This window comes from Narcine bancroftii, chromosome 4, assembly GCF_036971445.1.
Source record: "Narcine bancroftii isolate sNarBan1 chromosome 4, sNarBan1.hap1, whole genome shotgun sequence".
Classification (NCBI taxonomy): Eukaryota; Metazoa; Chordata; class Chondrichthyes; order Torpediniformes; family Narcinidae; genus Narcine; species Narcine bancroftii.
Genome location: NC_091472.1, coordinates 114,140,222 through 114,164,895, shown reverse-complemented (window position 1 = coordinate 114,164,895; position 24,674 = coordinate 114,140,222). Strand labels below are relative to the sequence as shown.

Sequence of the window (24,674 nt, the reverse complement as noted above, 5' to 3'; positions counted from 1 at the left end):
GGGTTTAGGCGGGAAACCAGGGTTATATATGGGTAGATGGGGTGGAGCCAGCCATTACTATAATACACCAGCAGTGAATCTCAGTTCACTGCCGACATACTGCATGGAAACAGAGCCTTTTGGCCAACAAGCCCATGCCACCTAATTACATCCAATTGACTTCCAACCCTGGTATATTTTTAGAGGATGGGAGGAAGCTGGAGCAACTAGAGAAAACCCACGCAGAGTTCGGGAGAACATACCAACTCCTTATAGACAGAACTGGATTCGAACCCCAGTTGCTGGTGCTGTAACAGCGTTGTGCTAGCAAATGTTGTGACACAAAAGGTGGGGCAGCTATTTTGTGTGCTGTAAATGTCCACCAGTGCCAACAGGAACCACATGATGCAGAAAAAAAATGATCCTACCTACCGTGGTTGTCCCATTCATAAAGAGCTACCTGACCTAACCCCACCTTCTTACATTTCCAGCTCAAGGCTCAGCAGGATTTCCACAGATGCTGTTTGGCTCATGGAGTTTTCCAGCATCTGAATCTCAGGTCTCTGAGACCTCCAGATTGAATTAATATATGCTTTTCCAAATGAAGCATCCTTGAAAGTGGATAGAATGGATTCCAATATTTTGCCCACCATTGAAGTTAAATTGACTGGCTAATAAGGGTAGCATGGTTAGCTTGGCAGTTAATGCAGCGCTGCTACAGTGCAAGTGACCAGCATCAGAATTTGAACCCCGCACTGTCTTGTAAAGAGTTTGTATGTTTTCCCCATGTCTGCATGGGTTTCCTCTGAGTGCTCCAGTTTCCTCCAACCATTCAAAAATGAAACAGGGGTTGAAGGTCAATTAGGATATTTGGACAGAATGGGCTCATGGGTCTAAAGGGCCTGTCACTATGCTGTATATATAAATTTAACAATTTTAATTTAATTACACTTCACTGCAAAAGGTTCATGAAGAACCTGATCTATATCCTTTGTTTCCACACATGGCCTCCTCTTTATTTATTTCTCTTTTGTTTTGCTCTTGTTGCATGCATAAAACATTTTTGGATTTTCTTCAATCTGCCAGTATTTTTAATTCCCTCTCTTCATGTGCTCGATTTCCCTATTAATCTGACTCAAGCACTTCCTGTATCTCGCAATGATTTCATCTACATTAAACTCTTGGTGTCCGTCATGAGCTTTCCTGTTGCATTCTTTATTCAAGGTTCCTTTATTGTCATGTAACAGTATAGAACATGTAATATAACCCAAAATTGTCTTCTGCCTGCTGTAAGGCAGACAAGCTATCACAATTAGTACTTCCAAGCTTCCCTTATAGTATGAGAAAAGAAGCAAAAGAAAGTTCCTCTCAGTCACTGAGTGTCCATGGATTCACCTCCAATGCTCCTGCTGCCCCTGCAACTGCATAGACTGCTATTTGATTCATCAGCACTTGAGCTCCAAATCCAAAGCTCCAATATGATCAGGAAGACCAGCTCCTGAGGCCCTTCAGGAGCCCCTTTCTTTCCCTCTGCACCCTTTCAAATCCCATCTCTGATACCTGGTTCCCATGAGCCAGTTTCACGCATACCACAGCCTGTATGGGTCCCCGACCATAGTCGCCTGCAGCCTTTGATGGGACCCTCAGTCACTGACTCTCTCGCTGGTTCACTCCTATGATCACTTTCCCTGTAAGGTCATCTTTTCTGCTTCTCTTTCTCAACAAGGAGTGTTCTCCCCATTTCTGGTGCTCCCCAAAATCTGCAACCCCGTGTAACTGCTGCCGAGCACTGGTGCTGCCATCTCGGGTTCAGACCTGTGGTTGCAGGATTTTAGTTTTAAAATACTGACTGCTCCTTTAACAAGACTTTTAAAGGTTAAATTAAGACTGGCTGGTTGAACCCTTTGGAGCAGCCATCACCATTTTCAAATCAATCCGATTCTGGGTCTCATATTTCTTTACTCCCACTTCACATTTGTCCCATCCTACAACTATACCAAATCAAATTGAATTTAGCATCAAAACTACGAAACAAATCCTCATACTGCTACATCATCCAAGACCAAATCCAAAATTTATCTCCGTAACAATTCTCCATTTGGGAGGTCTTAAACCAATGTTAAAGATTATTGTGTGAGAGCATCAACCCCACAAGCTGAGGCAGGCCACATTGACAGAAAGGGCAGCCAGTTGCTACCAATACCAATCCACAAACTGTTCCACAGGAGAAAAGGAAGATTGCAATCCCACAAAGGAAAACTGAGGTACCACTGCAAGTACCTTCATATAGGTGTGTCTTTGAAGGTTGTCAGGCAAGTTGATAAGTTATAGATAAACAATACAAAAAGGGGAATGGAAGTGGGGGTGCTCTACAATAAAGGAAAAGATAAGGATAATGACCCTGAAAGACAGGAAGCAAAGTTAATGAGTTAAGATCAAGAAAGCCAACTGCAGTCCAGTTAACTTGATACTCACAATAGAACTTAACACTGGACATCACACTACGTTAACATCATTTTCAAGATTCAAGATTCAATTTATTATTGGATAATAAAAAGTGTCATATTACACAAAATTGCTTTCGCCTGCTGTCAGGCAGACAGATTCACCATCAGCAGAAATTGCCTGAAGTGCCTCTAATAAATCAGCAAAAGAGAGTTCACCCCAGGATCACCAAGTGTCCATGGATTCACCCTAGGCTCCTGCAGTCTCTACAGCCACACAGAGTTCAGATCCAAACCTTCGATTCGATTAGGAACCCTTCAATGCTCTCAGCACTTCGGTTCCAATACCTGGCAGCCCTTCAACCAGTTTTTAAAAAAACTTTATTTATATATTATAAAATACAAGCATATATATATATATATATATAAAAACTTACATAAGTCATTATCAAAATACATAATAGATTACAATTTCCTACTACCCCTTCCCCCCCTCCCCACCGCCCAACTAAAAAAAAATCCCACTACCCCTAAAATGGGAGCCTAATACATAAATCAATTATTTATATGCTGTGGAGTGTGCCATATCTATAAACTTCTAAAAGTATATTTAAATCCATACTTTTTAAATATGGAGTCCACATTCTAGTTAAAAAATTATTATGTAAATTACATGTTATTTTTTCCAAATAAATACACGATTTTAACTCATTATGCCATCGTTGAATATTTAACTCTACATCATTTTTCTATGCAACCCCGATACATTTTCTAAGTCACTGCCAAAGTCAGATGAATAAATGCTATTTGAAACTTAGCCAATTTTAAACCAACTTTTAAGTTCATCATATATCCCAACAAAAAAAAGTAATGGATCAAATAATAATTCAATTTTGAATAAATGCTCCAAAAACTCCACAATTTTCTTCCAAAAAACTTTCACCTTGTCACAAGTCCAAACTGAATGTATAAATGTACCCTTCTTCTCTCCACAATGAAAACACACATCCAATAAACTAAAACTATATCTTTTCAATTTCTCTGGAGTTAAATACAACTGATGTAAAAAATTATAATTAACTAAATTATACCTTACATTAATTAACCTCGTTACACTATCTTCACACATCATCCACTCATCTTGAGAAATAGGGAGGTCTAAATTGCTCTCCCATTTATTCTTTGTTTTATGTATGCCAGGTTGACTCATCTTCTCTTGCAACAACGCATACATTTCTGATATAAACCCCTCCTTTGAACCTTCGGTAATCAGCTTCTCAAACCTCGTCTGGTGGGGCAATATTAACTCCTGTCCAAAGTTATCCTTTAATAAGCCCGTACTTGATAATAAGCAAATAATGCATTTGCCAGTATTCCAAATTTCTCTTGAAGTATAATAACAGAAACACTCCCCTCTCAAAACAGTCTTCTACTATTTCAATGCCTTTTGAATCCCAAATTTTAAAATATTGATTATTCCTTGAAAAAGTAATAATCCTATTCTGATACAATGGAGTTCTCACAGTAATTTTACCTTTAGTACCAATAATTTGATCTCTATTATACCAAATCTCGAACAAATATCTAATTATTGGTAACTTATAAGGTTTTTAAAAGATAAGAATTTCATTTATAAATAAAATGACAAACTTTAGATTCTGAAATCTGTGTCATTTCAACTTTAGCCCACACTGGGGGTTGATCAAGATCAAACATTCGATTAATAAATTTTAATTGAGCTGCTTCATAATGATTCTGAAAATTTGGTAACTGAAGTCCTCCTAATGCATATTTCCATGTCATCTTTTGTAGGGAAACCCTAGATAACTTACCTATCCCTAAAAACAGGTGAATTGAAGCATTTAACTCCTTAAAAAAAAGCCTTTGGAAGAGAACAAGGGATAGATTGAAAAAGATATTGAATACGAGGAAATATATTCATTTTAATGCAATTCAATGGTCCCATTAAAGTTAAAGGTAAAGCTTTCCACCAACTCAAATCAATTTTAATTTTCTTTAATAAAGGTACATAATTTAATTGATACAAATGTTGGTAGTCCACATCTACTACCACATCTAAATACTTTATTTTATCAGACCATCAGAATTGAGTAATTTGTTTACAATATGAATAATTTTCACTTGATATTGGTAATAATTCACTTTTATCCCAGTTAACTTTATAACCTGACATTTTACCATATTTTTCCAAACATTTCTGAAGTTGCTTCAAAGACTCCTTTGGATGTGTTAAATATATTAATATATCATCTGCAAATAGATTAATCTTATATTCTTCCTTTCCTACTCTTATTCCTTTAATATTTGCATCATTCCCTAATAAGTTGAGCCAATGGTTCAATAACTAATGCAAATAAAGCTGGAGATAAAGGACATCCTTGTCTGTTTGATCGAGACAAACCAAATCAAGTTGAAATTTGTCCATTTGTCAATACTCCAGCTGATGGATTTTTATATAAGGCCTTGACCCAACTAGTAAAGATTGGACCAAAATTAAAATGTTTCAAAACTTTATACAAAAAATGCCACTCAACATAGTCAAAACCTTTTACAGCATCTATAGCTGCTATCAGCGGTTGGTTAGGTTGTTTCCTTGATGCATTAATTAATGTAATCAATTTAACAACATTATCAGCAAATTTTTAAATGAAGCCATAATTAATAAAGAAATCGGTCTATAAGAAGCTACTTTCAAAGGATCTCTATCTTTTTTTGGAATAACTTTAATCAAAGCTCACGAGAAAGATTCTGGAAGGGCAAATGTTTCAGAAGCTTGTTTCAAGACTTCTCAATACTGGAAGAAGCAAATCATGAAATTCTTCATAAAACTCTAGCTCGCCATATAACACAATCTTGGGAAGGCGATGGTCCTCCATTCTGGAGACGTGACCCACCCAGCGCAGCTGGATCTTCAGCAGCGTGGACTCTATGCTGTCGACCTCTGCCATCTCGAGTACTTTGACGTTAGGGATGAAGTCACTCCAATGAATGTTGAGGATGGAGCGGAGACAACGCTGGTGGAAGCGTTCTAGGAGCCGTAGGTGATGCCGGTAGAGGACCCATGATTCGGAGCCGAACAGGAGTGTGGGTATGACAACGGCTCTGTATATGCTTATCTTTGTGAGGTTTTTCAGTTGGTTGTTTTTCCAGACTCTTTTGTGTAGTCTTCCAAAGGCGCTATTTGCCTTGGCGAGTCTGTTATCTATCTCGTTGTCGATCCTTGCATCTGATGAAATGGTGCAGCCGAGATAGGTAAACTGGTTGACCGTTTTGAGTTTTGTGTGCCCGATGGAGATGTGGGGGGGCTGGTAGTCATGGTGGGGAGCTGGCTGATGGAGGACCTCAGTTTTCTTCAGGCTGACTTCCAGGCCAAACATTTTGGCAGTTTCCACAAAACAGGACGTCAAGCGCTGAAGAGCTGGCTCTGAATGGGCAACTAAAGCGGCATCGTCTGCAAAGAGTAGTTCACGGACAAGTTTCTCTTCTGTCTTGGTGTGAGCTTGCAGGCGCCTCAGATTGAAGAGACTGCCATCCGTGCGGTACCGGATGTAAACAGCGTCTTCATTGTTGAGGTCTTTCATGGTTCAGCATCATGCTGAAGAAGATTGAAAAGAGGGTTGGTGCGAGAACACAGCCTTGCTTCACGCCATTGTTAATGGAGAAGGGTTCAGAGAGCTCATTGCTGTATCTGACCCGACCTTGTTGGTTTTCGTGCAGTTGGATAATCATGTTGAGGAACTTTGGGGGGCATCCGATGCGCTCTAGTATTTGCCAAAGCCCTTTCCTGCTCACGGTGTCAAAGGCTTTGGTGAGGTCAACAAAGGTGATGTAGAGTCCTTTGTTTTGTTCTCTGCACTTTTCTTGGAGCTGTCTGAGGGCAAAGACCATGTCAGTAGTTCCTCTGTTTGCGCGAAAGCCGCACTGTGATTCTGGGAGAATATTCTCGGTGACACTAGGTATTATTTTATTTAGGAGAATCCTAGCGAAGATTTTGCCTGCAATGGAGAGCAGCGTGATTCCCCTGTAGTTTGAGCAGTCTGATTTCTCGCCTTTGTTTTTGTACAGGGTGATGATGGTGGCATCACGAAGGTCCTGAGGCAGTTTTCCTTGGTCCCAACAAAGCTTGAAAAACTCATGCAGTTTGACATGCAGAGTTTTGCCGCCAGCCTTCCTGGAAATTTGTTCAGTTTTTAATTGCCAGGCCAATACTTTATGAGCTCATTCTTCCAGCTCATAATAACGCTGTTTAGATCTTTGTATTAATTTCTCATATCTATGTCTGTAAGGTATAACATAACTTCAGATTAGATAACTGCACCTTTCTGTCTTCTGTCGAATTCTTTTGCAACTCTTTCTCTAAAACACTGATTTCAACTTCCAACTTTGATTTTCTGCCGAATATTGTTTCTTAACTTTATAAGAATAACTAATAATTTATCCCCTTAAATACACTTTTAAAGCATTCCATACTATAAACTTACTCTGAACTGAATTTTCATTTAAATGTATAAAAGAGGTAATGTGATCCCTAATAAAGGCAACAAATTCAGTTTTTTTTTAAACAAGTGTGTTAAATCTCCAACGATAAGTAGATTGAACAGTTTCTGAACCAACACAGGAAATTAATAACAAAGAATTCTCCCCCTGTAATTGTGCCAATATTAAAAATAAATCAATTCTACAAAAAGAGTCATGTCTCACCGAATAAAATGAAAAATCTTTCTAAGTCAGGTTCAATCTCCTCCAAATTTCTACCAAATTCAGTTCCTTCATCACTACTGACAAGCACTCAGACATCTTTGTTTTTTTTTCCCCCAAAGTTTTTGGAAATTTATCCAATAAAGGGTCCAAACAACAATTAAAATCTCCACCTTCCAAAATATTTTCATTCGCTTGATTCAGACCCCAAAAAAAATCAGTAATAAATTGATCATAATCTACATTCGGAGTATAAACATCCAACAAAGTCCAAGCTTCTGACATTTTTTTTTACAGTTAACAGTAATGGTCTACCAGCATTATCTGAAACTGATTCCAATACAAAAGATAGATTTTAATGTATTAAAATAGCTACACCTCTCGCTTTAGAATTAAAAGAGGATGCAATAACATGTCCAACCTAGTCCCTCTTTAATTTCAAGTGTTCTTTTTCAGTCAAATGAGTTTCTTGTAAAAAAGCAATATCTACCTTCATCTTCTTAATATAGGCTAAAATCTGCTTCCTTTTCATCAGATTATTCAGACCTTTCACATTAAAAGTCACAAAATTCAAATTAGACATTTTAAAAAGGGCACCTCACACAGCAAATACAACTACCAAATAAAGGCTCCTAAAAAAATACAAAAATTTTTTAAAATCAAAAACTACTAAAAAGAAAAAAAACATCCAAAATAACTCAAAGAAAAACTCCCTTTAAAAAATACTACTACAAAAACAGTACCTCCTCAATTGACCGGGTGCGGTTAATACCACAGGTGGCTGATGACTTCGGAAACAGCAGGGTCATCCACCTCCCCCCAATGGAACCTCAAAAAGAAAAAGTATATATAATCATCTTATAGTCCAGACTGAGCTTGAATGTCCTCCTCCACATCAATCAATTGCACAGTTTCCAACATTTTCTTCCCATTCCCATTCCTGGTCTTGACTATATTTATCAAAGGTTTCATTGACAAATCTTGACTCATCTTGTAGTCTGGCAAATAATTAGCAAAGGGTAATGCATCCTGAGCCTTCTCAAAAAATTGAGATTGATATTGTCCATAAAACACCTTCAATACCACCGGGTATCAAAAAGCAAATTTATATCCCTTCTTCCACAAAACTGCCTTAGCTGGTTTAAACTCCTTAAGTCTCTGAATAACCTCCTTACTTAAATCCACATAGAAAAATCCCTTCTACCCTGAACCATCATAGGGCTATGAGCAACATGGGCTTTCTGGACCACAAGATGCAAAATCGTCTCTGAGTCCTGGTATCTCAAGCACCTAATTAAACCTGCTCTCAGAGATTGACCCGGAAAAGGTTTCCTTCTTAAAGCTCAATAAGCTCTATCAAATTTCAAACCATCCAGAAATGATTCGACCCCAACATTTCCGGAATCCATTTATGAAAAAATTTTGTAGGGTCTGATCCTTCAATATCTTCCAGAAGACTAATATTTTAATATTATTTCAACAGCTCTGATTTTCCAGTGAGTTAATTTTCTGTAATAAGTCTCTCTTCTGAGCTTCCCATCCTGTAAATGAGTCCTCAATTTGATCCACTGTCTTCAATGTTCTTAAATTTATTTTGCATAGTATCAACTGCTGTCAAACATTTATTTTGACATCCACTTTCATAGATGCAATTTCTCCACACATAGACATTTTGACTTTTATTTCAGCAAATTGCTCATCTATGTTGTGAAAACTATTAGTCATATAGGACATGATATTCTCATTTTGTTTTGTCAACTCCTCAAACCTAGTTACTACATCAGGTCCAGGTCCAGGTGAGGGGCTCATTAAAAGAAAAGGTGAAGCTGTTTTTGAAACCCTGGGCCTACCTTCAATTGCATTTGCAGCAGCTAGCAGAAGTTCTCGGTCTTCTTCATCTAAAAATGCTAAATGTTCTTCCTCTTCAGGTACTAGTATCTCCTCCCTGGTGGCCTGGCTATGGGTTTGGACCCCCCCTCCATGTCAGGCTGACCTCATCGGCGCAGCACAGACTGGGTCCAATCCAGGACATCACGCATGCACGAAGTCGTGCACATGCCAAGAGCGCCCGTAGTGCATCACTACACACCAGTACACTGCCGGCTGCATTTCTGTGCTCGCGCTCCATGCAGATGGGACCCCACACTCCTCGACATCCCAGGCCACACACGGTATCTCGCACCCGTGGGCAACCTGGCCTGACAAGGATAGGAACGTCGGCGCCATCTTGCACCACTCCGCCCATTGGGGATGCCAATGTTTCCTCCAACCTGCCCAGAGGTGATCTCTGCGATTTCAGATCCATTATAAATTGTTCCTGAGGCTTCTTCAGGGAGGTAGGCCCACATTCTTCACCTTTTTCTACCAGTTTAAAAACCAACTTTTTTGCTTGTTGACCTTTCCCTTAATTTCTTGTGTCTTCAAAAGTTAAGGTACTTTCCCAAGCTATTTACAATTTTTTACAATCCATAGAATTCGGGCATTAAATAGTTCAGTCAGGGTCAGGTGATGATTTCCCACGTCTTTGTCCTGCACCATCTTGCCACGCCCACCCCCGCCTTTCAACCAGTTTTGAGCCGGTCTCCAGCAGTCCAAAGCCTGGTACGAATCTGTTGACCGCAGTCTTCAGGTGCCAAAGCCTCCGTTATTCATCTTCAGACTACTGCCTGTGTGGTTCCTTCAGTCGCAGAACCTTTCACTTCTCTGGAAAAAGTATTTGACAAATCTAATTAAAGTTTTGTATGGAATTAGGAGAGTGAATAAAATATCAGTTGTAGTACATCTGGATTTTCAAAAGGGATTTGAAGTGATACCACTCAAAAGGTTGTTCATAAATAAACAATTGACAGCTTTGGGTTAATATGTCAGAAATGAAAGTGCATTGTTTGGAGGAGTGAATGCAGGGAATAGGAATACATCAGTCATTTTATGGCCAGCAGATGGTTGTTATAAGAATTAGCAAAGGTCCTCAGCTGTTCACAATTTGAATTAATAATTCAAGTCAAACATATCTAGGTTTGCAGAGGATCCAAAACTGGGTTGGAAAATAATTAGGAGCTAAGTAATCTACAAATATTTGAGCAAATATGCACTTTGTCAGGTAGAACCACAGAACAAAATAGTTTTTAAATGCTGAGAATGAATATGCATTCAGACTAAAGGTTTGGGTGTGTTGGTTAAGAACACAAAATAATAGGAGTGGGAGTAGCCTGCCTGGCTGATCATATTGAATGAGCTATAGAGTACTTGATAGTGCAGTAAACAATAAGGAAGTCAAATCAATAGAAAGGGATGGAGTTCAGATGTACAGGGTTTGTGTCATTTTGGCTTTTACATTAGGAGGAGGACCTATTTGCAAAGGAGTGAACCAAACATAAATACACGACAGGAATTTTGGTAAGAGGAAGTCAGCCGATGAAGAAGATTGGCTCAATACAACAGATGCTACAAAACTGAGGGGTGATTATTACACAGAGGCATACAAGAATTTGAGATGAGTTCTTATATCCAATACTGATGGACTCTCTCCTCCAGTTTGAGATCTTAGAACTTGGGGCATACACTCAAAATAGGTTGGCAAGGCATTGGGGACCAAGATGAGGAGAAATTATTTTTTCTCAGAGTACTGTAATCTTTAGTTAACTACCTCACTGCATTGTAGTTGATAATGATATTGAGTTTATTGTCATATACATTGTGCAATGTACATATGCACCAAAATTCTTACTTGCAGCTGAACAAGTATTTGAAAAAACTAAAATAGTGAATTTAATTAAATTTAAAAAGGCAATAAGTACATCAGATAGATAAATAATAAGTATTCACAGTAATCCTTGTGTAAAAATGTGAATCGCAAATAGTGCAGACAGTCCTTCTGTGCTGTCGGAGGTCTCCTTGATTAGAATAACAGTCAAGGGGATTGTTAGAAGATCCAAATAACCCGAGGAAAATAAATTTTGCAAAGAAAATTCCTGTAATCTTGATTGCATTCTCAGAAATTAAGGAATAAGAATATTAGAAACAAAATATTGAAAGAAAAAATGTACAGGGTTATGAAGAAAGAATAGGGAAGTGAAACTAACGATGTCTCCTTTGAAGAGCTTGCATGGCCTGCTGCTGTACATTTGTTGATGCCAAGGTCTCCTATTCCTCAGAGATCATTCATCTATCCCCTGCTCTCGTAAGCTCTATTTATCAGTATCTAGATCTCTGAAGAATTCACTTCCTTGGTATGGGGAGGAGGGGAGGGAGAAGGCAACTTTTCTGATGTGAAGAATCTTTTCCACTAAAATTCAATCCGACACATCTTCCTGTCTTCAAGGGGATTTAACTAAAAGAGAAAACATACTTCCACATCTCAGAATAAGGTTTTAAAAGATGTATTTAATTATCTTTAGAATAATGTTTAAGAAATAAACTCGCATTGGAAAACCAGAACCAAAGATTTTTAATTTAATATTTATGGAGTGGCACAATTAGCGTCGTGGTGTGGTTAGCGTAAGAATGTTACAGTGACCAGGGCTCAAATCTGCCACTGTCTGTAAGGAGTTGTACATTCTCCCCATGTCTGCATAGGTTTCCTCCCATCCATCAAAATAAAAGTACCAGGATTATAGGTCAATTGGGTGTAATTAGGCAGCCCAGGCTTGTGGGGCGAAAAGGTCTATTACCATCCTGTATTTAATGATGGACCACAATAGAAGGCCCTTCCAACCATGAAAGCAGATTCGCCCAATTACACCAAATTAACCAACCCCTTATGTTTTGAGATGTAGGAGGAAACCGAAGCACCTGCATAAAACCCACGCATGTCACGGGGAGAACACACAAACTCCTTAAAGGCAGTGGCAAATTCATACCCAAGTCTCAGGCACTGCAATAACATTGAACTAACTTTTATATTAACTGTGCCACCCAATAAAACATCCCTTCAGTAAAACAGGTGGAATTGACATCTCATCAAATACATATCTGTGGAACTGAGGGAGGAGGGGAGGAAAATGCAAGATTACATTTGGTAAATTTATCTCAATGCAGAATTATTGATGAGCAAACTTAAAATTTAAAGATCATTTCAGTGAATTTGCCATTGTTGGCTGCCCTCTGATATTTTGATACTGCAGCTGATGCCATTAATGAATGCTTGGTGTCGCTTTAAGCGCCAAAGCTTCAACAGAATACACTAGAAAACAATTTTTTTTTCAAAAGGTTTGCTTCCTGAAAAGAAATCGGGGATTATGATAGACAACTTCAAGATGAACACAGAGATAATTTTATTTGCTGTATCACGTAGGAAGTTGGAGAAATATTAAGTTACCTTTTTATTGAATTTAGCATGTTTAATCACATAATGATACTGGCGTATTGAGTTAGTTGAACTAACCTAAAATTGTTTTCCGATGATTTTCACTTTCACTGACATGAGAGGCATCAGTTTTTGATACCTCTCATGTCAGTGTCCAACAATAGTCACACAGCATTGATAGATTCCAGTTGCCCTGATACCACTTTCTCATGGTCGCTACGTCTTGGTTTTCACCATGTTCATCACTGACTGCAACAAGATCAGCAGGAAAGTGTAATGCAAGCGTGAATGCAAAAAATTAATTTTCAATGCAAATTGCACTTCATAGTTTTGTGTGCTTGAAGTAAACTTAAAATATGACAGAAAATAATATATAGGAAAATTTAAAGTTGATTTCATGATCAGCAGGCTCAATAGCCATAAAAGACACCCAAAAGTGTTTAGGAAGCAACATCTTTGTTGTCCAGTGGTATTAATGAATCAAGAACCACAAAACAGCTTTGTGGATTGAGAAAAAGTTTCATTATACTTTTTACTGCCTACTTGACTCTTATATGAAGTGCAAAAATAATCATAATCCAGCACTATTTCAAATAACCAAAGATCAGGGCACAAAACTACATTTTACCTTGGCTTTCAATGTGGCTGTTAAGGCCCAGAGTTTAAAGTTAATTGTCATAGAATTCACATTGGTCCTAATTAACATCTACTGAACTTGGCTGCTTTTCAGAGTACAGGGAGTCCCCAGTTTCAAACGTTGGCTTACAGACAACTCACACTTACAAACAAATTGTGCCCCCAATTTGCACATGCACATCATGTTACGTCATGAATGCCCCTTCCAGTACGCAAGTAATCAAGGGAACAAGTGTAAATTTTTAATCATGATTTTTTTTAAAAAAATTTCTATCTAAACTGTTTTAAAAACTTTTTTTTTTACAGTACAAAGACATATTTGACTAACTGTCGATAAATCAGAATCATATGTAAATATGCTGACTTATCCACAAATTTGACTTAAAGACAGATCTCGTTCGTAACCTGAGAACTCCCTGTACATCTTGTTCAACACAGGAGGCAAATGAATGCCAGTCTACTTCCTTGGATTGAGAGCCAGTTCACAGTTGGGGATTGGAATTAAGCTTGGACTTGAATTTAGGAAGCAATGCAAGCCTGATGCATCCTGATAAACCTTCAAGGATGCATGCTTAGCCCATTGCCCTACTCATTATACACCCATGACTGTCTGGTCAGTCACAATTCCAATGCCATCTACAAGTTTGCCGATGACACAACAGTTGTCGGCAGAATCACAAACAGCAATGAGGAAACGTCCAGGAGGGAGATAGATCAGCTCGTTGAATGGTGTAATGACAACAACCTTGTACTCAATGTTAGCATAACCAAGGAGATGATTGTGGACTTCAGGAGGGAGTCAGGGCAACACAACCGAGTCCTCATCGAGGGCTCAATATTGGAGAGGGTCAAGAATTTCAAATTCCTGCATGTCAACATCTCTGACAATCTGACCTGGAGCCTCCATGTTGACGCGATCCCAAAGGCTGCTCGCCAACTTCTATACTTTGTGAGGAGTCTGAGGAGATAAGGTACGTCACCAAATACTCTCGTAAACTTCTATAAGTATTTCATGAAGAGTATTCTGGCTGGTTGCATCACTGTCTGGTATGGAGGCACCAAGTCTCTTTCTTTTTCAATCGGTTTATTGAGTTATATCAAACATGTAATATATGTTATGTATATCTTGTGTGTGTGTGTGTGTGTGTGTGTGTGTGTGTGTGTGTGTGTGTGTGTGTGTGTGTGTGTGTGTGTGTGTATATATATATATATATATATATTAGTATATATTTGCACGGTTTGAGGCGATATCAGCCCACTGGCGGTGGTCAACGTGGCAGGAACCAAGAGATTTCTTTAGGCAGTCCTTGTACCTCTTCTTTGGTGCACCTCTGTCACGGTGGCCAGTGGAGAGCTCGCCATATAACACGATCTTGGGAAGGAGGACCTCCATTCTGGAGACGTGACCCACCCAGCGCAGCTGGATCTTCAGCAGCGTGGACTCGATGCTGTCGACCTCTGCCATCTCGAGTACTTCGACGTTAGGGATGAAAGCACTCCAATGAATGTTAAGGATGGAGCGGAGACAACGCTGGTGGAAGCGTTCTAGGAGCCGTAGGTGATGCCGGTAGAGGACCCATGATTCGGAGCCGAACAGGAGTGTGGGTATGACAATGGCTCTGTATACGCTTATCTTTGTGAGGTTTTTCAGTTGGTTGTTTTTCCAGACTCTTTTCTGTAGTCTTCCAAAGGCGCTATTTGCCTTGGCAAGTCTGTTGTCTATCTCGTTGTCGATCCTTGCATCCGATGAAATGGTGCAGCCAAGATAGGTAAACTGGTTGACCGTTTTGAGTTTTATGTGCCCAATGGAGATGTGGGGGGGGGGTAGTCATGGTGGGGAGCTGGCTGATGGAGGACCTCAGTTTTCTTCAGGCTGACTTCCAGGCCAAACATTTTGGCAGTTTCCGCCACATTGACCACTGATATCGCCTCAAACCGTGCATCTTGGCGCCTCACAGTTCGGCAGGCAGCAACCTCCTTTGAAGAAGACCGCAGAGCCCACCTCACTGACAAAAGGCAAAGGAGGAAAAACCCAACACCCAACCCCAACCAACCAATTTTCCCCTGCAACCGCTGCAACCGTGTCTGCCTGTCCCGCATCGGACTTGTCAGCCACAAACGAGCCTGCAGCTGACATGGATATTTACCCCCTCCATAAATCTTCGTCCACGAAGCCAAGCCAAAGAAGTATATATTAATATATACAAGTGTGTAAGAAAAAGAACATATTAGTATTTAACAAAAATATATATTTAAATCATAAATTTCCTCTACTCTTGTAAAACCAAAAGAAAAAAAAGAGAATAAAGTTAATTTTTATTGCAAAATCTCCCTTAACTAATCTAAAAAAAAGGGACTGGGTAGTCCATTCTGAGAGTAAAGAAGGAAAACAAAGGGTTTCCTGGTTAAAACTAAATTTACCATAAAGAGCTAGGAGAGAATCCAGTATAAAATTATGATTCTTAAACTATATGGAAACATTGAATAAACAGTCATCAAAATTTCTTCAAATTTAATGGAATCATACCAGCAGAGACCGGGCACATGCCTGCCTTCGCACAGTGAATAATTGCCTTTTCAACATTATTGGCTAGAAAATCCATATATGGAAGGATCCTAACCCACCTACTTTACTTCAATGGCTCTTTGCTGTCATGTCATTTTTAAATTTGGAGAAAATCTTTTAAATTTGAGATGAAATTCTCAGGACAAGAATAAACTCCAAAAAGTTGTTAACAGCCTGTGACATCACAGGCACCAGATGTCCTTCCATCAAGGACATCTATAAGAGGCGGTGCCTTAAAAATGCAGCTTCTATCCTCAAAGACCCCCATCACCCAGACCATGTCCTCTTCACCATGCTACCATCAGAAAAAAGGTACAGGAGTCTAAAGGAGAGCACTCAACAGCACAAGGACAGTTTCTTCCCTGCTGCCATCAGATTCCTGAATAATCAATGAACCAAAGACACTGCCTTACTATTTTAATTTTTTTATAGTAATCTCATAAGATGGTCATAATATGAATGTTTGCTCTACGATTCTGCTGCTGGAAAACACCGAATTTCATGACTTGTTCATGGCAATAAAGCCCGATTCTGAAATTCAATAACTAAATTCAGTGTCATAATCTCTCAAAAGTGAGATTATGCAAGTAACTGTTAATCTTGCATACACACAGCTAAACTCTCATGGTAACAAGAAACTCTTTCCAGCCCAAGTAACTTGATGATCTGGGCTCTCCTGCAGCTGGGCCACAAGCCAAAACTGGAGGTGCATGGAAGGCCACACCACCAGGGAGCTTGAAACAGCACTTCATTGAGCCATGTTTTGGTGAGATGAATGCACAGGGTCATTGCTCATTTCAGACTGCCCTGCTCCTGAGGAATTTCCAAACACTGACCCTGATGCCAACAAACAGCTGAAACATGCATGGTCTTCTCAAAGAACTCAAAAGCTGTGTTCAGCAATATCAGTACTATAGGGAGTCAAAAACAATCAAAAAAATAATTGTAGATGATGGAAATTATAAACATTAGGCTGGTCAGACAGCTCCTGGAAATACAAAGTCACATTTCATGTAGAAGACCTTCCCTCTGTTCTGCCTGAGTTGCTGAGTGTTTCCAACATTTTCTGTTACAGTTAAGGACAGATGCTTCAAATCTGCTCTTCAAGTGGCTGCAGAAGCCGCAGGAGCACTGGAGGCAGGGCCAGTGCCAGACTATTTTGTGCCCTACGCAAGGTCAACTAGTTGAACCCTCAAACACCCCCCGCCTAAAAAAAACTGCCAACTTCGATTTTCAAAAACGGATGTTTTATAGAAAAATTAAAGCACAAAACATGAAACTGTTAAATTTACTTTCAATTGCAAGAAAGACCAAGGCAAAATTACTGACCTAGAAGGTTTTGTGACAGAGTTTTTAAGAGGTGGTTTGGGAGGATTGTAGAGAAGGTTGCACACAAACATTTTAAAACACAGATTTTTGCAGGACTTTTGCAGAGTGCTATTTTGCAAAAGGCAACATACAGCAGCAGCTTGCCTGGAAGAGCATGTGATCTTTGCAGGCAGAAGCAGAACAGCTTTGCTCTCAGAGAGGGAGGGAGGGAGAAAGTGAGAGAGAGGAGAGACAGAAACTTCTGTTCCAGAGGGACAAGCTGGCAAACTTTAGAAGTCTGCCTGGTCAAAGGAGAAGACTGGCTGTCTGAAAGAAACCCTTTGGTGACCTAAAAGAAAGAGGATTATCTGGAGAACCCTGAAGGGAGAAAGTTTCGTCAGCATGACTGATTAAAAAGGAATCAGGCACGGATGACCTGGAACAAAAAGAATCTCTCCGAAAACCAACAAGAACCCTTCTGAGTGATAACCATTTGCTTGTTAAGCATCAAAGCCTGGTGAATTTTATTGATGCTAACTTCTGTGCACAGTAACCACTGTGACATTGGACTGTGAACCAAAGAACTTTTCTGCACTTATATACACATTACACACATGTGCACTTAGAATTAGAGGGGGGTTAAGTAAGTTGATAGTAATAAGTTAAAGTTTGATTCTGTTTTCATGTGCAAAGATAATTAAAAGCAACTTTTGTTTAAGTAACCCTTTGTCGTAATGCATATCTATTGCTGTTGGGTTTTGGGGTCCTCTGGACTCCGTAACAGTTTTCACAAACTTTGTGGCTCTATTATATTTAACATAATATTAAATATGAGTTTAAAAAGTATTTTGTATTAACAGTTAACAAAATATAAAAACAAGAGTGTATAAAATGCCAACGATAGCACTAAATAGCAAAGCTAATAATGAATCAATTATTTAAAAAATAATATCTTTTATCAACAAGCATTGAAACTATTCATAGGCCTGACTACTCAAAGTCTTAGCATTTATCTGCTGTCAAAGCTAAGTTTTCTGAAATTTAATAAAGAGATATGTTGTGGGTGTTGTGCAGGCTCATCACAGATATTTATTTATAAACCAACAAATATACGAGCACAAAGAAACTGATGGGGTAAGACAGGTTCTATCAAGTGTTACGGAGTCCAGAGGACCCCAAAAACCAAAAGCAATAGATATTTACTACAACACATGGTTACTTCAACAAAAGTAGTTTTTAATTACATTTGAACAAGAAAACAGAATTAAACTTTAACTTATTACTTAACCCACCTAACTACTTAATCCCCCCCCCCTCTAATACTAAGCGCAAGTGTGTGTAATTTATATTTAAGATTAGAAAAGTTCTTTGGATCACAGTCCAATCTCACTGGTTGCACAGAAGTTAGCATTAATAAAGTTCACCAGTCTTTGGTGCTTAACAGGCAAATGGTTACCACTCAGGAGAGTTCTTGCTGGTTTTCAGAGAGAGATTCCTTTTCCAGGACATCCGCCCCTGATTCCTTCTCAATTAGTCTTGTTGACAAAACTTGCCCCTTCAGGGTTCTCCAGATGATCCTCTTTCTTTCAGGTCACCTTTCACACCGCCAGTCTTCTCCTTTGACCAGGCAGCCTTCCAAAGTTTGCCAGCTTGTCCCTCTGGAACTGATTTCTATGTCTCTCCTCTGTTTCACTCCCTCCCTCTCTGAGAGCAAAACTGTTTTCCCCCTACCTGCAAAAATTACATGCACTCCCAGGCAAGCTGTACGTTGATACTTTGTTGCCTCATATAAAAAGCACTCTGTAAAAGTCCTGCAAATATTCTGTTTTAAAATGTTTGTGTGCAACCTGCTCTAACAATTCCTCCCAAACCACCTCTAATTACCCTGTCACACAAGCTACTGCTCGATAGCAAGGCAGACACGATCACCATTCCCACGTGATGCACTTGCACAGCAAGTGTTGTGGCAGTTGTGAAAAGTGTGGGAAATGATACTATTTTTATTTGTGTGTGTGACCACCACAGCAAGATACATTTCAGTTACCTGCATTTATTCATCTATATTAATCTTTTATCTATCTTCTTTAAAATATTAATATTTTGTGCCAAAGGATCCCACCTTGACTTTCTTTAGAATATCAATATTCTTTACGAATGCAAAGGGTCCCACCCCCTTTTTGCCTCTATCTGGGGGAGTAGGCCCCCTCAAAAATTGTAGGTCCAAGCCAACTGGCCCACCACACCACCCCCCCCCCCCCACACACTGTTCTGGCCTATCTTCAAAGCCCACCACTCAGTACTCTACTAGATGTCATCTGAAGTTTTCCGGCCACTGCTGATTGCGCCAGAACTATGCATCTGCGTATAGCTGCATTAAACATTTCCCATCTGCGGCCCACCGTGCACGTGCCTGCTGGCCACTGTACTCAATTCGATCACACATGCTCTAGCTGGCACTCGTGCATGTGTAAAAGAAGATGGCGCGCCCATGCAGCCAATGAACTGAAGGACACCAACTAATGAGTATACTTCTTCAAATTTCACACAGGACATTTGGCCATCCTGACTTCACCTCTCTGAGGTCTGCCCACTAGGCAGCTGCCTAATTCGCCTAGAGGTAGCGCAAGCCCTGACTGGAGGCGAATCCATAGACGTGCAATGTCTCTGAAGGGACATTCTTTTGCTTCTCTTTCTCTCATTCTGTAAGGGGCACCAGACAAACTAATAGTGGCTCTTTGTCTACCTTGCGGTAGATGGAAGGCAATTTTGTGTAATATAACATGCTCTGTACAACTATATGACAATAAAAGAATCTTGAATCTTGAATAATCACTGCTATTTGAAAAACTTACTTAAAAATGATCGACACGCTTGGATGAATGTGTTCTATTTTGTCCAATGCTTCATGGGTTCTTCTGCAAAAGAATAAAAAAAACAAGATTCATTGAAAATCTCATGGGTAAAGAATTTTCTTAAAAAAATTATACATAGGCAATCATTCATGGGATCCAACAACTCTATATGATATCAAAAGCATCATCTGACTTTCAAGGAAATAAATTTAGTTTTAATTCAACAATGATAGCCATCAAAGCCATTGTTAGCTTATTGGTTCAACCAAAAGTAGGTAATTAAACTTAAACTTGCCAAAAATGCAGCTGGATAGCGAAGTAGGTTATCCAAGATTACAACCAGATGCAGATCATGTGGGAGAATGGACAAGGATTGGCAGATGGAATTTAACTCAGACAAGTGAAAAGTGTTGCAATTTTATTTTTTTAAAATAATTTAGAGATACAGCACACAACAGGCCCTTCCAATCCATTAGCCTGTGCCGCTCAAATACACCCATTAACCATCCAACACTGTCCAGCTTTGGAATGTCTTTGGGAAGTTAAATCAGGGCAGGACTTCCACAATACATGGTAGGATCCGGCAGATTGTTGTGGAACAGAGAGACTCAAGGTTGCAAGGACATAGTTCCTGGACAGCAGCAACACAGGTAGACAGACAGGGTGAGGAATAAGGTATTTGACATGCTTGCCTTCATTGATCAGGTCACTGAGTACAAGAGCTGGACGTCATATTACAATGTACAGGACATTTGTGAGATCACATTTGGAGTACTTAATGCAGGTCTGGTCATCCAGTGATTGAAAGGATGTGATAATCTAGAAAGGGTGCAGAAGATATTCAGAAGGACTTTACTAAGACTGGAGGGTTGAGTTATGAGGAGAGATTGAATAGGTAAGGGCTTTATTCGAGGAAGATAAAATCAAGAAGGGCTTAGAAAAGGCAAATGGTCACATCTTTTTTTCCCCACAGTGTAGGGGAAAGGGGAAAGATTTAAAGAAGATCTGAGGGGCAATTTTTCCCACACAGAGGATGGTGAATACACAAAAAGAGGCCAGAGGAAGTGGGTGGGCATAATTACAATATTTAACTGAAATTTTGATTGGTGCTTGGATAGGAAAGAGAGATGGAACTGGTGCAGAGAGACAACTTGGGCAAACAGACTGTTTCTATGATGTATAACTCTGTGATGGAGATAGATAAAGTTACCATCTATCTCAGTCACAGAGTTGTCTTGTGTTATCGAGTCCAAGAAAAACAACTATTGAAAGAAAGCCAACTAAATCCATCAAATCTCAATAGGAACAAGTAGTCCACACATATTAAGCAGAATAAACCATTAACAGCAGAATTTTCTTATTCTGAACCTACATCATTAGGGACAGTAAGGAAGCTATTAGGTTTACGTTTAGAAAAACTAATCTTCACGGTTTCAACAAACCGACCAATAAGCCAGGGCAGATTGAAGTTTATTTCTACCAAAAAGTAAGTCCACAATAAAATGAAAATCAACCAGTGGATAATGGATGGTTTCCTATTGTACATTTGCTTGATCAGTCAGTTTGGGCATTTAGGACATCAACCTTAAGGGAAATTATATAGAATTAGCACTTCAACTATAATTCCCTCCTGTTGCGGGATTAGGTTACAGACTGTCAGCACCATGAATGCAATCAAACACTGTTATATTTACCAATAACATGAGGTAGATGGAAGCCAGTAAAGTCTACCCAACCTGGTATTACAATGTGATCAAACACAAAAATCTAAACAAAAACTATGTGACTCAATTTCAAAGTCATTTTGTCTTCTTATCATTTTCATTCTCATTTTAGGGGATGGAGGTCATAGGTAAGCTCTCTCTGATATCGTTCCCAAATTTGTTCAAACATTTGTGACTTTATTTTTTAAATTATATGTTATTTTTTCCAATGGAATACATTTATTCATTTCCATGTACCATTGCTGTATACTCATGCTCTCTTCAATTTTCCAAGTTGACATTATACATTTTTTTGCTATTGCTAGGGCTATCATAATGAATTTTTTTTTCACTTTATCCAATTTGAGGCCTAATTCTCTACTTCTTATGTTACTTTTTGTACTTTTATTTAGTATCTGATTTAATTCTTCCCAAAACGTATTTACTTTTGTACATGCCCAAGTTGCATGTAGTGCTGTTCCCATTTCCTTCTTACAGTGAAAACATCTATCCGATAATGTTGAATCCCATTTTTTTAATTTTTGAGGAGTAATATATACCCTGTGTTACCAATTATACTGTATCATGCATAACCTTGTGTTGGTTATTGTATTCTTCATAGTTCCAGAACATAACTTTTCCCATACTTCATTTTTTATCTTTATGTTTAGATCCTTTTCCCACTTCTGTTTAGGTTTATAATTTATTTTATTTTCCTTATCTTGCAGCTTCATGTACATGTTGGTCATAAATCTTTTAATTATCATTGTGTCTGTAATCACAAAGCTGCTTCCTTCAGGTAATCTCAAGCTGTTTCCCAATTTATCCTTTAAACAAGCTTTCAATTGATGATATGCAAACATTGTACCATGAGTTATTCCATATTTGTACTTCAACTATTCAAATGTTAATAAATTAAAAAACAATTTTCTATTCTTTTGATTCCTTTCCTCTCCCATTTTCTAAAGGAAAGGTTGTCTATTGTGAAAGGGATAAGCGGATTTTGCATCAATAATAATTTTGGTATTTGATAAATCGTTTTTTTTCTTTCTAAGTGGATCTTCTTCCATGTATTAAGTAAATGATGCAGTACTGGTGAGTTTTTATATTACACCAGCTTTTCATCCCAATTATAAAGTAAATGTTCCGGTACCTTTTCCCCTATTTTATCTAGTTCTATCTTAGTCCAGTCTGGTTTTTCCCTTGTCTGGTAAAAATCTGATAAATATCTTAATTGTGCGGCTCTCTAATAATTTCTAAAATTTGGTAACTGCAAACCACCTTGATTATACCTTTCTGCTAACTTATCTAATGCTACCCTTGGATTCCTCCTTTCCAGAAGAATTTCCTTATTATTCTCTTTAGTTCTTTCAAGAATTTTTCTGTTAAAGGAATTGGTAACATTTGAAATAAGTATTGTATCCCTGGGAACACGTTCATTTTAATGCAGTTTACCCTCCCTATCAATATTAGCGGTAATTCTTTCCAATGTTCTAAGTCTTCCTGCAATTTCTTTATTAGTGGCTGATAATTTAATTTGTACAAGTGGCTTAAGTTATTATCTAACCTGATCCCTAGGTATCGGATTGCTTGTGCTTGCCATTTAAATGGTGATTCTTTTTTAAGTTCTGTATAGTCTGGGTTACTCATTGGCATCACTTCACTTTTATTTGCATTTATCTTGTACCCCGATATTTCTCCATATTCCTTCAATTTCTTATGTAATTCTTTTACTGATACCTCTGGTTCTGTTAGGTATACAATGATGAAATCTGCAAATAAGCTGATTTTATACTCCTTCTCCTTTATTTTTATCCCTTTTATTTTATTTTATGTTCTTATCAGTTCTGCCAAAGGTTCTATTGCTAAGGCGAACAATGAGGGAGATAGTGGACATCCCTGTCTAGTTGACCTACTTAATTTAAAGTGACTCGATACATATCCATTTACTGTTACCTTCGCCAATGGTCCATTATACAATGCTTTAATCCAATTTATATATTTTTCTGGTAGATTGAACTTCTGTAATACTTTAAATAAGTAATTCCACTCTACTCTGTCAAAGGCTTTTTCTGCATCTAGAGCAACAGCCACTGTTGGTTTCTTATTTGCTTGAACTGTGTGGATTAGATTAATAAATTTGCAGACATTGTCCGCTGTTCGTCTTTTCTTAATAAATCCAGTTTGATCTTGTTTTACTATTTTAGGTTCATAATCGGCCAATCTGTTTGCTAATAATTTACCTATATTTTTATAGTCTGAGTTAAGTAGAGATATTGGTCTATGTGATGCTGGTGTTAATGGATCCTTCCCCGTCTTTGGTATTACTGTAATTATTGCTGTTTTACATGAATCTGACAAGTTTTGTGTTTCTTCTATCTGGTTCATTACTTCCAGGAGAGGAGGAATTAATAACTCTTTAAATGTTTTATGGAATTCTATTGGAAATCCATCCTCTTTATTGTTCGGCAGCTTTTTTAATATACCCTGTATTTCCTCTATTTCAAATGGTTTTATTAGTTTGTTTTGTTATTCTTCTTGCAATTTTGGAAATTCAATTTTAGTTAAAAATTCCTCTATTTTGTCATATTTCCCCTCGTTCTCAGTTTGATACAATTGTTCATAAAATTCCTTAAAATTTTCATTAATTTCTGTTGAATTATATGTAATTTGTTTGTCCTTTTTCCTTGATGCCAGTATCATTCTTTTAGCTTGTTCTAAGTTGCCAGGCTAATATTTTATGTATTTTTTCTCCCACTTTGTAATACTTTTGGTTTGTTTTCATTATGTTCTTCTCCACCTTGTATGTTTGTAATGTTTCATATTTAACTATTTTGTCCGCCAATTCTCTCCTTTTCGATATATCATCCTTTTTTACTAATTTCTTTTCTGTACTTACTATCTCCCTTTCCAACTGCTCTATTTCCCGATTGTAATCCTTTTTCATCTTAGTCACATAACTTATTATCTGCCCTCTAATAAAGGCTTTTATTGCGTCCCAGAATATAAATTTGTTTTTCACTGATCCTGTGTTTATTTCAAAATATGTTTTAATTTGGCGTTCAATAAACTCCCTAAATTCCTGTCTTTTAAGTAGCATGGAGTTTAACCTCCATCTATATGTTCTTGATGGGATGTCCTCCAGTTCTGTGGCTAATAATA

The 24,674-nt window shown here is 38.3% G+C and overlaps 1 protein-coding gene across 24 annotated transcripts in view; it reads right to left on the bottom strand.

The window, feature by feature from the left end:
* Positions 1-24,674, bottom strand: part of plcb4a (phospholipase C, beta 4a) — a 628,445-nt gene that overhangs the window by 389,346 nt on the left and 214,425 nt on the right. For 22 of the 24 annotated variants that reach the window (XM_069932452.1, XM_069932447.1, XM_069932454.1 and 19 more), the window contains one exon: positions 19,810-19,872. The gene's annotated coding sequence lies outside the window, so the exon portion shown is untranslated. Of the gene's footprint in view, positions 1-7,885; positions 7,972-19,809; positions 19,873-24,674 lie in introns of all 24 variants that reach the window. The other 2 variants (XM_069932466.1, XM_069932463.1) reach the window with 1 other exon arrangement.